This window comes from Trachymyrmex cornetzi, unplaced genomic scaffold (genome assembly GCF_001594075.2).
Source record: "Trachymyrmex cornetzi isolate Tcor2-1 unplaced genomic scaffold, Tcor1.1 scaffold468, whole genome shotgun sequence".
Classification (NCBI taxonomy): Eukaryota; Metazoa; Arthropoda; class Insecta; order Hymenoptera; family Formicidae; genus Trachymyrmex; species Trachymyrmex cornetzi.
This window is the reverse complement of record NW_017299487.1, coordinates 726,600-740,245: the sequence shown is the minus strand read 5'-3', so window position 1 is coordinate 740,245 and position 13,646 is coordinate 726,600. Positions and strand designations below refer to the sequence as shown.

The 13,646-nt window shown below is 42.7% G+C and overlaps 1 protein-coding gene across 2 annotated transcripts in view; it reads right to left on the bottom strand.

The window, feature by feature from the left end:
• The window catches only part of tyn (trynity), a 40,234-nt gene extending 38,138 nt beyond the window's left edge, over positions 1-2,096 (bottom strand). For both annotated transcript variants that reach the window (XM_018513411.1, XM_018513412.1), the window contains exon 1: positions 1,820-2,096. The gene's annotated coding sequence lies outside the window, so the exon portion shown is untranslated. The remainder of the gene's footprint in view (positions 1-1,819) is intronic.
• Positions 2,097-13,646: the final 11,550 nt, after the last annotated feature.

Genomic DNA, 13,646 nt, shown 5'->3' with positions numbered 1-13,646 from the left:
TATCGTAGAAGAATTTCTTTACAGTGCGAAGAGTATCGGAACGCGTTACGCTTCCCTGGCGTTGAACTCTCCAAATAAAGAACTGCTTCGTCGCTAAAAACTATAGCTGGCGATAGAATTTTCACGGCACAATTGCTTAGTAAATAAATAGAATCAAATTTTAATTTACTGCCACAATATTGAGTTATAATATTTAAACAAGAATAATTTATTTATATTTTTCATTTTCTCAATCACATGCTTGAAATTTATTTTAAGTAACGCTTCGAGTGTCTTGGTATACTTTTCAACTTCACACTCTACTTAAAAAATTATAACGTTATATAACATTATCGATTTCGCAGAGACATAAGTATGTCTATCTTCTGACTCACAAGTTAGGAGGTCGATGGACTGACGAACCAGAGGTACCAGCATGAATATTCGGGACACGTAAAACGAATATACGAAATTGGACGCTTATCTCGAAAGAACGCTCGTTTTAACGACGCTTATTTCCCTAAGTTGGGCTTCCTCATGCATTTCATAAAAATTGTACAGCTTCATTAAATTATTAAGTTTGAAAAATCATTGAAAAATATTGAATAAATCACAGATAAAGCTTAACGTATAGAAATGGCCGTATCGCGGCATTAAAGTCTCTGTTATAGACGTCTATTTTCTCGCGTTCAACTAAGAATAATCTCTTCGACCTTGAAGGGCTATTCCATTCGCGGCATCGAGCTCTCTCCCATTCGTTACGCGAGTGCAGGGTTAATCCATGAACGCGCGAAGCAAATCAACGCCATGAACGAGACCGAGAATCGAGCGGCGTGTACGCGTCATACGCCGCTTAAGAGAAATGAGTTTCGTTTTCGCGCCCTCAGTTACAGCCTCCGCACACTCGTCTCGCTTTTTAAAAACCCGCGCTTGTATACGTATCCGTTGGTACGCAACAATAACCCTTTGAAGCGATGTGATCACAACGAACAACCATATCTTGTAAACGCCTACATGAGATATTAATAAAAATAAGCATTTTTTTTCCTCCGAGATATAAGTATTGAAGAACACAGCGCGCGTTATCGAATGCTAAAAGAGATTTCTACATTACGTTATTATTAAGATATACGAGCCTCGCGATAGGATACATCTCGGCAGAATATAAGAGGATTAATCACCTCATCCTTGAAAGACACGAGACCTTCTCTCGAGACGTAGCTTATATACGCTTTTGTAACGTCCGCGTGCTATTACCGCGCGGTTGCTCAATAGCTACGGCCCTGACTTTGAACCGAGCTCTCACCGTGGGAATGGCGGCCGCGAGAAGTGCCGGCGATCGACGAAGAACTTATATTTTACATAGATAAGATTTATATTCTCGTCGGTATTAAAAAATTAATTTGCTTCCCACGTAATTTGCAAACAGCAATCCCCTAATTCGCTCGTCGCGAACGCGAATTATACGTATCATACGTTCACCTCCTTTTTTTCGGAGCACTGTGTAAATAAAATCCTCACTGCTATGGGATATATCGATACGCCGCATCGCGCAATTCGAGGTCGATCGACTCGACGAACGTTCACCTAAGGCACCGCCGAGCAGGACCTTCGCCGTGAACTTCTGCACGTTCTCCACGATCACTTCTCGATATCCCATGGGATCGAGATCCGTGGAATCGTTAAGCGATTTTCTATCCACGCAAGCATCTCACACCCAACGAACCCGTTTGGTCGTTGACACTTTTTATCACGTCGAGGTACCCTGTCGGCCATGCCTTCTGCGTGAGAACGAACGCGACACTTTTCGCACTAGTGTTAGCACCAAAATCCCACGTACCTTAGTCGGCTATCCACTGATACCGCGATCCCAGATCCTAAATTCACCCCGGTCTCTAATCACTCGATAGTTCTAATCACTGGTACCGGTATTTTTCTAAACTTTGTCAAGCCCGGAAAGTCTCTGTCTTTCGAGCGAGGATGGCGGAGATATCGACGTAATCGATGGTGATCTCTCCGCCAAAATTTTTCGACACCGGGCCGAGCACACGCGACTTGAACACTTGATCGCTTACTCGATGTAAGAAAAAAAAAGACGCTCCTGTTGGCTGGACTGTCGGCACGGCTCTGTCTTCGAGGCAGCGCATCCGCCTGACTTTATAAACCGAGTGGGTCGAGTGGTGGTCGCGGTGTGCTTGTCAGCTATAACTGGAGAACGATTGGAGAACGCGGCTTAAAGGCGCCCGCGGATTGGCTCGCAAATCTAGCGGTACCGAGGCTCCATCCTGGGGGATCGACTGCCTTCGCGAAACCGCGATGTTTCCACGCGTCTCTCTTCCTACGGCCCGGCTAGTTACCCGGTGTAATTAGGGAACAGTGACATTTTACCGTTTTTCCCTCTCTTTCTGTCCTGCTCGTGTTTCAGGCTTTCTCAATCGTACTATCAGTCAACCGATACGCGAAGAAAGAAAAATCTGATCGCGTGCATCGTTACGCATCGAGCATATGGATTAAGTAGATATAATGACAGTGGAAGTGTGACACAAAAAAAAAGAAGTCGATTTTTAATTATAATCCCGATAAATTGTTCTTAAGATTTTTTTCAACATAATAATAAAGAAAAATAAAAAATGAACTTTATTAAATTAAACGTAAGAATGATTTCCTGTTTTATATACCTACGTTTGATTAAAAGAATTTGCACAATTGGAATGAATCGTACGCGTCACATACGATTTCAGAAAATGAATGACATCGTGAATGATATACCAATCAGCTTTTATTAACGTCGGATTATACTAATATTTTATTGCTCGCTAACGTGACGTTTTACGCGAATAGCTTACACTGTATATTACTTCCAATATACGGTGTCAAGAAACGACTCGCATTAATGTAAACTTGACGTTAAATAAATGTAAACGTGCCCGGTAGGCCACCATCGATGACCGCAAACGTATAATTTCAGGCTACGAGATAAAGAACGATACAGAGTTCACGACAGCGCGGAGTGCAACCAACGATTTTTGCGAGGCATCACGAGAGAAGAGATGCCTCGTAACTTCGGCATCTATGCGGCACCGTAAACGTAATGGCAGTCGCGAACCGTCAGCCGTGAAACTGTTATCCACGAACTTGAGCGGTGCGAAAGAGTCGATAGAATCCGACGCGATGGAATGCCAGCAACCGACCGAAATAACAATCCTTTCTCTCAGAGTCTCGGGGTCGACGTAATTTTCGCTAACAAACTTTTCAAACTGTAGGCAGCATCTCTCATAGACAACATCTTTGTTTATCTGAGAGATATACAACCTCTGAAGAAATTGCCTCGAGATTTATCTCAAGCTTGAACACATAGAATTATTCCTTTCATAATCTATAGATACGTAATTTATGGTATTGCATTAGATGTGTGTATTTATATTCACATCATACAAAACATACTATTATATAAAATATTTCAAAATATAATTATATAAATTCAGGAAAATGTTACAATTTATTTTTATATAAAAAAGAAAATTGTTTTATATAGTATGTATATGTCGAGATTAAACTTGTCCCTCGTTAACAGATTGTTCCGCTTATGCCGGTCCAATTAATAGGAGGACGATCTGAATTTACAAGTCGTCGTTGAGCAGCGTATCTGGTTCACCAGAACGCCACGTTCATTAGACATACGAACCGATCGTTAACCGGATATTTATATCGTTGCAAGAGTTGCAAACATTATGAGCAATATCAATGAGGCAAGGGATGGATTTTTACGAATAAAAAGAAGCATCGTATCACTTCACCACGCCTCGCAACCGTTCAAACGGACTCGTTGTTAAAAGCGGTCAATTTCATGCTCGAAATACCTAACTGTGAAGACTCGTACCAACCGAGAGAACGCTCGCTGCTAATACAGTCGTAAAATTATGCCACATGTTATTGCTCAATATTGCGATTAAGATTAAACCTGGGAAAATTTAATTGAAACTGAAGCCTCGTTAACTTCCACGACGATGCAATCGTCGGATATTAGAGTGCACGTAAAAGATTCAAGTTCTAGTCTCAGCAATCAAATCTAAGGAAATAGCCTTCGTTACGTTTCAACGAAAATAACGCTCGTGTATGCATGCTCATGTTGGATAATTTTCACTTACAGTGTGTATCGATTAATTGGACGAACGATTAAATTATGACGCGTTTGACTAAGCTAAATATAGTCTCGCTATATTACGCTTTGAGGATGTTATTAAAAGTCGCAAAAAGCAAGGAACCCTGTAAACAATATTGCCGACTCGTTACCGTGTTGCCCACAGAATTTTCTTTTTTCTAAGAAAAACTCGAAGAGCAAATTGAAGATTCTCGCTTTAATACCAGTCGTTATACACACGCAAGCGTCATTACCGACTCGCGCGGGAATTGTCAAAGGAAAATCTCTGAGGGAAACACAAGTTCATCTACGTTTCCACAGGAGGTCAACCATATTTACCGAGACACCATTCTAATTGCTTAAACAGGACAGAAGGCTAATAACACGGATTTAAGGAAAGATCTCACAAACATGAAATAGATGAATATCAGTTCACTTTTATTCCTCACAAAGAAAGATTGCGGATACGGGATGAGTTTTGCGAAGTAAGAGCGATGTGTTGTGAAGCCTATACCTATATCAAGTTGATTATTCATAAAAAAAAAGGACAAACGCGTCACTTCCGCGAAAAAGAAGTGAATAGTACTTTCATCGAGAACAAATCGGGTTACGACAATGATGAAGAGTACGTAGTCAAGATTTAATCGAGGCTTATCGCTAACCTTGGATAGCTTATACCATCGTTGATTATTCAACGGGTCTCTGTTCTGCGCGCCATCACTAGGCCCTTCATATGTTCCTTCTTGTAACTTAGAAGGTCCTATTCTCTCTTTTGTTCTATCTTGATTCTTTGCTCTTTGACTTAGGTATATAATAGTAGACGCTGTGCTGACTGTGTAACCATTAGAGGCAGGATCCCTTTACGGCTGATCCCTTCCTAGTAGTGATTTTCGTATTATTCCCTTTCTCTTCTTCTCGGGTACTCGGCTCTCTTCGCTAACGAGTCTTTGCGGTGATTCTCAACAAAGATCATATCCAAGACGTACTTAAAAGACGGAAAAGTAATTTGTACAAATGATAAAATCGCATCGTTATGTTTAAAAATTTGAAGAATTTGTATTTAAGCTTTGGTTAAAAAATTGATTAAAAAATTTAACTTAACGCAGAAACATAATGAATTTGGCAAAGATTAGTTAGATTTTTGAAAGTAACATAAATCGTCACCTTGATGCCACACAGTGGTTAGACGATCGCGCGACCTAGGACGAATTACACGGTCGCCAACGCGGGCATCAACCATGAAGAGAACCGTATAGCACACGGACAACCAAAATCAGCGAGGTTGGCCAGTCTAAGTGCCTAACAGTAGAATTTTATGCTCGGTGATCTAACGCGCACATTAGCGGCGGTGTCCATGTGATACTATGCAAATGGGCGTACCTATAAATCAAGTTAGGTGTCTAACAGTAGAATTTTATGGTTTGCTAGTCTCGCTCTAAAATGCGTACGCCCATTTCCGCGTTCAGACGCGGTGACGATGTGAATGCTACAGATCCGCTTTTATTTCTTAATATTTAAGTGATGCGCAAATGCCGATGTGGGTCACCTCGCAATCACAGCGCAAGCCGTTCACCTGAGAGCCTTTTAACTACGACAATAATCGTATAAGCGACTTAACTATCCCGACGCATTTTGGCGACATGAAGGCAGGCACGCCCATCTTTCTTACAATTTTCGTAAGTCGCGATCATAAAATTTCCGCGTGCTTTAGCCCCACGTACGGTGCCGAAGAAGAGCGTGGAATCACGACGGAACTACGGGATGCAATAAACTACGACTACCGTTTTCACGAGCTTACGCCGTAAATATTGCAACGGTACAAAGAAGATGTATAACACTGTTGTTAACAATATAATGAATGCATGGTTTGTCGTAGGGGCGTTTGAACGGACAAGAAACTACGACCGCTAAAGCGTATAGCTGAAATTACCCTTTTACAAAACCTGCGAAAGGAGTTCTTGAATTTGCGGCTTCCTACATATATTTATATAACCGCGTAAGATCCGCGTAAGATCTGTGTCGAAGATGTACAGGATAAGAGTTGTGGGTCAAACGTTATTCCAAGGGAAACACTCGGAGAATTTTCTTTCGTGAAGATTACCGTAACAAATATATTGCTCTTCTTCTCTCTCATATATAGAGACACCTGGAACAATTTGATTCTTCAATACTCGTGCGGTAGCGTGCAAGATTCTTCGATTGACGTGATAAACTATATTAATAGCTCATTGTATAAATGCATCCTTAAAACGGCTATATACCGATACACAGACGCGTTTATCTGCACGCGACCATTATATTCCGCGCGAAAGTGTTACGCGCATTTTCTTCGGCGAAAGGGATCAGGCGGCCGTGTTACGTCTTTCTCAGCATCATTCTCTCGCTAAGTGTCGATCGTGCGAAGTTATTCTGACGATGATCGGCAGGCCGAGGCGTCTAACTGTGGCGTTTGGCTACTTTACGAGCTAGTTGCGCACGCGGCCGTATGCGTGGGCGTGGAAAATGCGGTTGATCAGGCGTGCTGGGGTCACGAAAGGAGCGTGTGTGGTGGCACAAAGGTTATTGCGGGGTCAATTGTCTAACTGTGGTACCCACTCAAGATGTTATGATGGTTTGTCTTCCGTATCGCCTCACGTTGAGATGATTCTATATTAGACGCAAGTCGATCGTAAGTTTTTCTTGCAATTATAGTCGATTAAAAATTTTAAAATTAACACTTTAGACTGGTTGTCGCAACAAGCGATCAACTTGCGACTAATTTATTTTACATTACAGAACCAACTTTGCGTAGCGGCTAAACAACTTGCGCGGAATGAGGCGACCTTCCCTCGAAAGATCCCCTTACGAGTTTCCCCGATCCTCGGATAATTACAATGCTGGGTAATTACGAGAGAATAGCGACAGAACTAGGCCATTGCATATATCTTCCGTGTATCCGCTTTAAAAACAAAATATTGTTTATGCATTATTAACTTTAAAAGATATTAAAGACGCGCTCTTCTCGTCACGGCGCACCGAGTCGTTAGACGTTACAGCAAAAACTGTAATACTTGCGAAGCGTCACCTTGAGCGGGTTCAGCGTAGCGCGAGTGCAACAGCCGATCCCGCCACGCTTGTTAAGATCGGACGTTACACCATTGTTGTAGAGAACTTTAGCTATACATTTGATTCGCTCGATCGTTCGTTACGCGGCCGACGCGACGTGCAATGTTGAGGAAGCGAGTGTCAGAAGAAATGGCGAGACCTTTAAGTCACGGTTCTGCGATCCGCTTTTATCTTCAAATACTCACTAAGGCGCGAGAACCACTCATAATGTTTTAGCTAGTTACACGAATATGATCTCAGGTTATTACATAGAGTCTTATACTTATCCGCTTCTTATCGCCATCCTTTCAAATTTATGTACTACTTCTTATCGGCTATGTTGGTAATAATTTAATGATATCCGAAGTGATATAACTAGAACTTAAGTTAGACGATATTAAGTGTTCGAACTTATTAGCGGCTTATCAAAAAAGTCCAATTAAATAATATAGATTTAGTTTACATAGTAATACTGTAATATATAACGCACGTAATTTATCTCTAACGATAAATAGCAAAACTTGGAAGGAGGTTCTTGATGTTCATTCTCAGCGTCTACGACGTCTTCCAAAATAAAAGAAGATCGATCTAACTAAATTTATTATAGTTTGTTGAAAAAAGACAGTCTAATCTAATGAGACGTCTCTAGCTTGATGAGTTGACCATCGAATACCTTCATTCGAGTATACCTTCTACATCTTCCTGTCTTGGAGCCTATAATAGAACAGATGAGCACAAGGCCTGATCATCGGGAGTTATGGTTGATTAACTGGAGTGCCTGGCAATGTAATAAAGTCGCCCGGCCTTGGAATGGGTCTAACTAATACGATTTATCGCCCGCCGGGTTCACGTTTGGAATTATTAGAGAGCACCTCTAGATCATATTTTGTCGTCAACAACGCTGTTGTTGTCGGGAGCCCGCGGGAATGGAGATGTGGAAACGCGATGGTAATTGAATTTACAACGCCTATCCACGTTTCGACCGGTTGCATCCGGGAAGGTCTCTTAATTTGCGCATGCAAACTTAATTTTGCGCGCTACGCAAACTGGTTTGCGAAACGTTCTCGATCAATGCATCATATTCAGAATCTTTATTTCCGCGTGACATAAACTCACGATTCACGAAGCTGCAGTGTATCGTCAATTGTGGAATAGGACGAAAAGGAATGTTACCTGTAAGAAGCCCCGGAAGAGTGGCGAGAGCCAGATGCTTTGGGCGCGTAATCGAGTAATCGAATATACCATCGCGGTCCGATAACAATCGATCACCGTTAAACCGTACCCACCTGCCACAAGCCTGAATTCTCACGCTCGCACATCCAGCACATAGATGAGAAGGACGTCGAGATAGAACGTTGCGTTCTTTCGCGAACAGGGAACCGCGAATAATCGAAAGGAGCGACGACGGCGTGCTTCCTATCGTGGCGAGAATACTTTTTGTCGTCCAGTCAAGACAATTCGTTCCGCGCCGCGAATCACGCTCCATGCCTGTCGTTCCAAGACACCTGGAAAAAGAGTGCTGTCTCCCTGTACGAATGGCACGAGCGATCGGTCTGCGAAGCAAGACCTGACTTGTTCAATCGATTCTCTTTATGGCTATGAAATTGGGATGAGATTGTCGACGGCGAGCGTGGCGTTTTCGGTACGGACCACTGGCACTGTATCGGTTTCATGATTAGATTCGCTCGATGCTGTTAGAAAACAAAGGCACCTCACGAAATCGTGGACACGAAAGGTCTCCGCAACGGTAATCTCCCGGTGACGAGTGTGGGATCTCGACGAGAATGAAGCAAGTCACTAAAAAGCAGAAGATGGAATTCGCTGTTGCTTACACTGTTAGAAATGTTCTTAAATTTCATTAACTTTTAAGTTACATAATTGAATTTAATTTGAATTTAATTTCATGACGTTACATTAAATTAAGTATATTTGTTACTAAAAAGTATATTTATGTACATGTACATAAAATTTAATGTATTTTTCATAAATTTAATGTACACGTTCATTACATTTAAGTAACTACTGTAACTTAATTTTCAGTTAAATCATTCATTACTTTTAATTTCGTTCATAACCACCAGCTTCATTTACATGTAAAGGAAGCTCGTGGTTACACTTCTAACAATGTACATCATTCGCGTTACATATATAATTTACGTATATAATATTACGCAGGTACCTGTTTTGCAACTTTATTCCGCATTTATTGTCAACCACAATCTCAAAGAGCGTAAAGCTACATATAGATTCTAAAACCAATAACTATATATACTGTTACCTGTTACTAACGACAAAGATTAAAAGATTTCATATTAAAATCGGAATAATTTGTAGATATTTCTTGAACATAAAATGTGCAAGGTATGAATATACATTGATCGAACATTGATAATTTAACGTCAGAGATAGATGTGATCGGAAAGTGACTAGACAGGTTTTGTGATCGCTAGATGAGAGTTCTGTCGTTATCTAAAATCGTGTTCTGATAGATATAGATATCTTGAAAAAATAAAATATAAAAGTTACAAGGTTATATTAATCGAAAATTTTAATTTATACTATATAATATATTCAAATATATGCAAATATATTCAGATATATTGAAAGACTATGTTAAAGGTGTTCAAAATAAAAGAACTATTTTAAAATCATTCATTATTGAAACAATCAATCTTCTCACCGCGTTAAATTATTTTCTTCTATATATACACCTATTAACGTTATATCATTTTTGTTTTAGATTAAAGTATATTTTCACTTAGGGACTTAAATAAGGCAACGAGTTTAACGAAAACTTGAAAATAACAAATTATTTTCTCGAATATTAGATGATACCATCGTTTCTGCATACTCCAGCGACTTATCATCAATTCTCTCTCCGTCATGACGGAAATGGCATGAGCCGACAGGGACCGCCGGCGAAAGGAACAACCCATTTAGATATTCCCCGCCGATTCTCCTTCAGCTAGTCGTTCCTCACGATTTCTTAGTTCCTTCGTATAAGTTTCCTCCTCCGCCTCGTCCTCCCACACCCGCCCCCGCTCGCAATCACTATATTTTAGTTCGCGTCCGTCCGAGAGGCATTGACTCTTCAGTCTTCCCGTGCGGCAGCCAATGGAGTACAAGGCGGCTTTCTACTCTTCTGGGTTCAGGGCCGGTCAAGGACTCGCGCGCAATGTTGGCACAACGTTGGCGCAGGTTACAAGGTGCGAAGAAAAGGATTCAGACAGGGAGTTTGCGACCATCTCCTAGATCGCCCTGTCATTTCGCTAACCGACGAGCTTGACGCTCAATATTTCGTGAAGGTCGTCACCGGCGATAATTACGGTTATTACTTTATTAGTACTCATTAGACCGTGAATTATCGAGCAGTAAGCAACTTTACTGGCACTTGCCAATCTATGAACTATATCATCGTGGCCGCATTCGGAGCAAAAATACCATCGATATCACCGCGAATCCTGGAAGGATTCTGCAGGTGGATTATTCTGGTTACGGTGGATGCGGACGCTTAGTTATTAAGCCCGTTTGTTGTAGGTTCGAATGAAGGTTTCCGTTTTTGTGCGAGACGGAGGCGATGGTCACAAGCAAGCTCAGTGACCGCGAAGGACGCGGAAGATGAAGGCCCCCTTATTATTTTCCTGTAAATTGTGCCCCTCCGGGGATTTCTCAGGTTTGGTCGAACTGTGAAGAGCAAATCTTTTTTTCGACCGACGATCATTTTTCTCTTTTTCGATTGCGATTCTTACTGATGTTCGTTCTTTCGTCGCCACGCGGATATACGATAAAGACTTGAAGCGTCGCTCTCTTATCTACTTTCATTACAATTATCTCCCGCGCTAATCTTCTCAATGACTTCCGTTCTGTCCCCGTCGTTCTCACATTCTGACGTTAGTTCTTCGTAGCGCCTCGCTGCACGCAATAAACATCGAAAATCGATTCATCGGACACGCGGAGCGACGACCGTTCAACAAGTTTTCTCTCTCCTCGCTACAGCACTTTCGCGTTTAGCATATCCGTTCTTATCTCATCACATCTGTGAAGTAATGTAGCCGCGTATCGTATATCAGTGTAATTATTGTACGCCGCGAGAAATTGCGCGTCCTATGTACTTAGCGCCTTCTACACTTGATGACGACGAAAATAATTGCATCGTATGACGAGAATAAGCCAGGTTTGATTGGTTCCGTGTGATTATTGTCCTTTCTTCACTTACTAATTTCGCATCGTCGTGAGACACAAAAAAAAATCGATTTTATACAATGGTACATTTTTACAAGATGGGTGTACGTTTCTATGCAAATTATTTACAATCTCGCGGCCAAGCTGAGTGGAAATAATTGATTATTTTCCGGCTGTCTCTCGGTAAATAGCTGAGAGCTATGTATCCAATCGAAGCTCTTCAAAGCTCAATAAACCCGCCTTCATGGCAATTTCATCGTGCCATCGCGATGGGTTCGTTATTATCTTCAATGTACTGCCCACGTTTTTCCATACGTCCGAGCCGTTTGTGCGTCGCTCATAAATAAAACCCCTGCCATAAGGTCATCATATCGAACTAGACGATAATTGCCCCGCATTCCGTATGATTCGTTGGCACGTCCACGTGTATTCACTCAGGGAAGCGTGTGACATGCACCGAGCGTCTCATATGAGCACGTAATAACAGGCTTGGAAGAACGTGGCGGTGATTCCGGTCTTCCTCCCTTTTCATCGAACCGTCCGCGTCGTCCGCCATCGAACTGCCTCATTTTCACGCACGATGTTTCTACCTCCCCCCTCCCCTCGCATCGCTCGCTTTTCTACGGCAGGTCTAAAGGTGATTTCTCGTCAAGGTCACGCAGTCTACCGCCGCGGAACGAGTCTATTTATAGGACGCGGCTGCAGCATCGCGGCTGCAGCTTTTATCGTTCCGAGAGGGTCGTTCCGTCATACGTAGCGTATCGCGGCAGCGTTTTAGACGATACGGGCGATCGAGCGCTCCCCTTGTTACGCACAGGTAGCATAAACCGAGCATGAAAATGACCCGGAAGAGTTGTTTTTAAAAAACCGACGATCGCGCCGTCGTCGCGGCTGCTAGGCAAGGGACGAGTTGAACGAAGATGATGCCGGTGCACTCAAGACGAGTGCGGAAATCGGTTCTGCGCTCGCCAAAGCAGTCCGTTCCACGAAGGGAAATGCTCCTTTCAAAGGAACAAACGCGATAACCTGTCCACGGCGTTGCCAGCGTAAGTGATGAATGCAAAGTTTCATTTCAGCTGTAGAGAGTGCCCTACCTCGCGACTGCCAGTGCCAATCGCACAATTCAGATTGTATCCCTCTGTATAAAGCAACGGTGGCATTTTTTTCGTACCCGAGACCGTTCAATAGAGTTATTGTCAGTAGCCGCGAGGATGGCAGAGAAGGACTTCCGTTCTAGATGCCATTGATAGCGTGCGCCTTCAAGCTTGCAGCTTGGTGCGCGTTGAGGATACAATGGCTCTTGGTAGGATTTATGATTCGTTGCTGATACGTCATGATCTACTTTGTGGCAAATTGCACGAGATTACTACGAAAAGAGTAATGGCACACGCACGGGAGAAATATACGGGAAGGACAAAAGGTTTAACGTACGACTGGCATTATTCCAAATTATTGATGTTGAAAAGGTTGTTGCTTCAGCTACGTCTATACGAATGACGCGAGAAAATGATGTTTACATAGCGACGAGAGTAAAAACTTAAAGCAAACTTGTCCGGGACTCCCGACTTCCCGAGGCTCCATAACCCACCTTGCATGTACCTCGGCGACTCCTGACATTACGTAACGTGACGCAAAGCAAACACTCGGCGTACCTCTCAGGTGCATTTTGTTATTCAGCGATTCTGTACGGTTTGCTACATTGCACGTACACGTGGCGTGCAATGTGCGCGGCAGCAACGGGCAGCCGGTAGCAACGGCAAATACTCCAGTAAAACGTCGCGCGGCATCGTAAGAGCGCTTCTGGGTAAATGCGCAATAACTTTGTTGCGCTCTATCACGGCCCGGAAGCTCCAGCTGGTATGCACTCTCCACTTCATCGAGTCGCTTATGTGCCTCTCCGACTCTCCGCTTCGCGAAAGGAAACGCTCGTTTGTAATGCCCGATTCCGAGAGGAGCGGGATATCCTGTCGAGGCTGGTTGCCACCGGCTAACAAATGTGAAAAGTTTAGCTATCCGTTTCTCGCGCTACGCCCCTCTCTCTCTCTCTCTCTCTCTATCTCGCGTAACTGTCTTACGGGAGATTACTGGTTTTGCAAATTACGCGTTTTGATTAATGAAAATACACGACTCACGCGTCGCCTCTTAGCGCAAAAATTCACGCGGCACTTCTCCGTTACGCCGTATATATGCTAATATTACATAAATTAACGTTCACGATATTTACGTCGTGATTATTGCAGGTAACGCGTTCTTGCGGACG